The 4840-nt window shown below is 36.7% G+C and overlaps 1 pseudogene; it reads left to right on the top strand.

Moving 5' to 3' along the window:
• The first annotated feature begins 2601 nt into the window (after positions 1 to 2601).
• LOC105306511 lies at positions 2602 to 3638 on the top strand (annotated as a pseudogene).
• The last annotated feature ends 1202 nt before the right edge of the window (positions 3639 to 4840 follow it).

Here is a 4840-nt window from a genome sequence, read left to right as displayed (position 1 = left end):
AAGATTTAGCAAAAGAAAAAAAAGAAAGAAAAACAAAAGAAAAAGAAAAAACAAAGAAAGTAGAAAAACACAAGACAATCTTTTTCTTATCAAAATAGACATTGTCATTTTTTGGACATCTGTTTCCATTAGAACAGACTGCACTACATTAAATGCTTTGAACTGACCACATGCTGCCCTGGTTTGTTTTCAAGGGCGAAACTCTTGCCTGCTAAAATACCACCTTTGCTATTAAAATTATTAATGAGTCTGAAGTGCGGTTCTTAGAAAACTTGGGTTTCAGAAATATCAAGCGGGTTAAATAATTTGGGAAATCAACAGGTAATTGCCAAACACAAACTTTAATCAACTAAGAGCTGGGAAAAAAAAATTGGAAGATATCTAGCTCTTTGTTTTATAAACGAATTTATTGAGATTAGGATTTGTCTGGATTCTTCTTGGAATAAGCTCCGTGCCTCCCACCCTACTCCCACTTCCAGACCACAAGAAGCTAGGCTTTATCTCTGTCTTCACTCTCTATCTCTCTTTCTTGCAGGCAGAATATTTCTTTACACTGTTTCCATCTGCTGACAAAGGACTGAAAATGCTAGCTATTGTTCCATTCATTCTCATTTATTTTTTCCTGGAGTATATTATGTCATTAATTTACCACTATTAAAGTAGCATTATTGTCTAAACCTTTTTATTGGAAAATTTTTGTCTGCACTTTCCTGTCTGGCTGCTTATTTCACTATCACAAACTATTGTCTTTCACCTTTATAATACTATTCCAATATGTATTCATATAACCATTTCACTGTGAACTTGTTTAAAGTTTTTTCTCCTCTTCAAGATTAAGAGCTCCATAAGGCTAAGGATCAATCTCTTTATTTCATTACTTTGCATCCAACACCTGGCATTCAGTCAATATGTATTAAAAAGAAAAATTGATTAATGAATAATTCTCAGAATATGGAAGGAATACAAAATTTTTTCTTTATCAAAAGTCAGAAGAGTTATATGATGATTTTTTATTGCCTAGAATAACAAGGGGGGAAGGCTATTGAGCCATTTGTGCCCAAAGGACATTTGTTGATGTCTAGACATATTTTGGTTTTCACATTTGGGGAGATTTTATTGTCATCTACTGGCATCTAGTAGTAGGGATCCTGCCAAAAGCCTGCCAATGTACAGGACAGATCTTCATAGCAAGAAGTTCTCTGAACTCAAATGTTCTTAGTACTGAATTTGAGAAAGGCTGGCCTAGACCTTTGTCTATATGAGCGCAGACACTACAATATTAGGCTCTCAAAAATATTAGCAGGAATCTAAAAGATTGTTCGTTTCACAGTGTGAAATTTCTTGATGAGGAATCAGATGGCCAGATGGATTCGTAATAATACCCATGGCACTCTTATAATTTGAAAAGCAAGTTCACGAATATCTTTAAGATCACAACTCTGCAGTGGGAAGAGTCTGAGCCCTTCTTTAGGAAGGCTGAATAAGGCTTTTCCTTGCTTTGAATGTTCCAGCATTCCAGGGATGGCAAATGACCAAGGAATGTGTTCCCATTTTACAGCTTCTTTCTCATTGTTTGACTTCTTTTAGCATTGGGAACGGGAAGTTCTATCACCTGGAACCACAAACCAATGTGTAGTTTGAGGGTTTCCTGCCCCTTTCTCACATTCAGGGACACACCTGGCAAATATTCTTCCACTGAAAAGATCTTGAGAGTAGAACCGACCTCTTTTCTACCAGCACCTGAAAAATGCTGCTGTTTCTAAATACCATGTTGTTTTTTAATGCTTTGGTGTAATATACTATATCAATCTCAAGTGGTCCTCAAGGTATGTTACCTTTCTCTGTTTGTTGGTTACCACTGCAGATGCAAAAACATGATGCATAACAGGAGAGAACAAGCCAGGTCCTGACACTCACTGCTTGCACCCTACTGTATCTCTAACAGAAACCCAATAAGGTGGCCTGTCAATATTGAGAACAGGGAAACTGTTCAATTCTAAAAAGAAAAAAATCTTTGGTCCAAGAAATATAACAACTAACCTACTTTAACATAAAGAGCTGTTTTCTAGAATAACTTTCTTGATAATCGCTGTTAAAAATCATCTTCCAATTTCACACCTTGGACTGCCAGACTTCATCTAGGGATCTGTCCATTGTTGGCATCTATTTAGTTGGAAGGACTACATGCTTTAGGCAAGAACCTAGGCAGACAACCTGGAAACAGATGAGAGGTGATCTTTCAGCATATAATGCCTTCCTAGATCAGTGCCTGTGGCATAGAGGAATTCTGGAGGTGAAAAATGAAAACATATATTTTTGACTAAAAGGAAATTGTATAAGATAAAGGGAAACAATCATTAATTGAAATTAACCCCCAGTAATCTTGTACCTATAATTTCTATTAGATCGTATTTTGTTAAACATTTGAGATTTATAATAAAAACTGGTAAATTGAAGAAAACATGAGTACTAATAGCTGATAATTTCCTCAGTCATCCTGGTATATTTACGTTTTCTCCCCCAGGAAAATTGAAGTTAAAATCTCATATTTCTCATGATAATCAAGAAGGACCGAATTCTCCCAATGTAAAGAGAAGTGTCATGAGCAGCAACTCGCCCTCAGCTGCAGCTGCGGAGCTGTGCCACGAAAACGTGACCGGATCCTGTGTGAAAACCCCGTACTTGCCTGGACCCTGCCTGGTTCTCTATGCACTGTTGGCTTTGGGGCTGTGCTGGCTGTGTTTGGAAACCTCTTGGTGTTGATTTCAGTCCTGCATTTCAAGAAGCTGCTTTCTCCAACCAACTTTCTCATTGCCTCACTGGCCTGCGCTGACTCTCTGGTGGGCGTCACGGTACTGCCCTTCAGCATGGTCAGGTCCATGGAGAGCTGCTGGTACTTCGGCAAGAGCATCTGTGCTTTCCACATGTGCTGTGATGTGGCTTTTTATTACTCTTCTCTCTTCCACTTGTGATTCATATCCATCGACAGGTACATTGCTGTTACTGACCCTCTGCTCTATGCTACCAACTGCACAGGGTCTGCGTCAGGAATTTGCATCAGCATCTCCTCGATCCTGCCCATTGCATACAGTGGTGCCGTGTTCTACACTGGCGCCTATGACGATGGGCTAGAAGAATTAGCTAGTGCCCTCAACTGCATAGGAGGTTGTCATACAGTTGTAAATCAAAACTGGGTGTTGATAGATTTTCTATCCTTCTTTATACCTAACCCTGTTATGATCATTGTCTATAGTAATATTTTTCTTGTGGCTAGACAACAGGCTAAAAGGATGGAAAATACTGCTGGCAATACAGAATTATCATTAGATAGTTATAAATCCAGAGTGGCCAAGAGAGAGAGAAAAGCAGCTAAAATCCTGGGGGTGACCGTGGTAGCATTTATGATTTTGTGGTTACCTTATAGTATTGACTCACTAATTGATGCCTTTATGGGCTTCATAACTCCTGCCTATCTTTATGAGATTTGCTGTTGGTGTGCTTATTATAACTCAGCCATGAACCCTTTGATTTATGCTTTATTTTACCCATAGTTTAAGAAAGCCATAAAAGTTATTGTAAGTGGTCGTGTTTTCAAGGAAAGTTCATCAGTGATCATTTCGTTCTTTGAACAACTGTAAGCAATTAGATTGAGATAGTTGAAGATATCTTTACACTGTCCAAATGAAATGAGTTTTTGAAAATCAAGTTATTGAGTATTATTAAGAAGAAAAACACATTCTTCAAATTTGATAGGGTAAATCAATGTTTTTCAATTATATTAGTATGTGTACTTCTCTCATACTTCCCCCAAAATATTTATTTGTCTAATAAATGTTAAATCCTATTTGTTAAGTGTTGCAGAGCTCCCCATACCACATTCCCTGCAGACACTTCCCTCTCTCAATTTTCCTTTTTATTCCAGTGTCCCTTCCCTTGCTAACCTAAAAACATCTTTGTTTTCTTTGATTTCCTTTCTTCTTTCTTTACAAAGTCTTTTACTTACTCCCAACATGTCAAAATTTTTCTGTGACTGACGTCATGTTTTTTTTTTTTTTTTTTTTTTTTGTTCCTTCTTTTTGCTTTGCTTAACTCTTTGGATAGCAATCGATCTATTATGCTTAATGTCTGCATGGTGTCTGTGTCAGAAATTTGCTTCAGTATCTCATGGAGCCTGCCCTTTGCATACGGGTGCCCATGAGGATGGAATGTAGGAATTAGTAAGTACTCTCTACTCCACAGGTGGTGTCAGCTTGTTTTAAATCAAATTAGATGTTGATAAAATCTCTATTATTTTCACATCTCTCATTTTAAGATGATTCAATATATTGGGGGGTGGTAGGTTGGAAAACAGACTAAAAAGATTGAAACTACTAGTAGAAAATAGCTGTATTATCAGGGAATTGTAGAGCACGGTATCTAAGAGAGAGAGAAAAGCAGCTAGAACGTTGGGTTCACAATTAGTGTTTTTGATCTTATGGTTACCACATGTATTTGATTCATTCACTGATTGGTTTTTGGGTTTTATAATACCTTCTTATGTTTATGAGATATTTTACTGGTTCCGTAATTATAATTCTGCTCTAAATCATTTGATTGATGATTTTTTTACCCTTTGTCTAGAAGAACAATAAAACTCATAAGTACCAAGTAATAAATGGGAGTTTATCAACCATAAATTAATTTATAAATAAGCCTAAATTTCAAATTAATGTTTTGAAAGATTTGAAGTTGATATGGTTACATAATGGAAACTTCTCAATAATTATGATATGAAATACAGTGCATGGTAATGATTCATTAAATTGGTGAGGAAAAATGGTACCTCAATTTCCACAGCATA

Source organism: Pteropus vampyrus, unplaced genomic scaffold (assembly GCF_000151845.1).
Source record: "Pteropus vampyrus isolate Shadow unplaced genomic scaffold, Pvam_2.0 Scaffold443, whole genome shotgun sequence".
In the NCBI taxonomy this organism is placed as follows: domain Eukaryota; kingdom Metazoa; phylum Chordata; class Mammalia; order Chiroptera; family Pteropodidae; genus Pteropus; species Pteropus vampyrus.
Note: the sequence above shows the minus strand (reverse complement) of the source record. Positions and strands in the feature narration are given on the sequence as shown.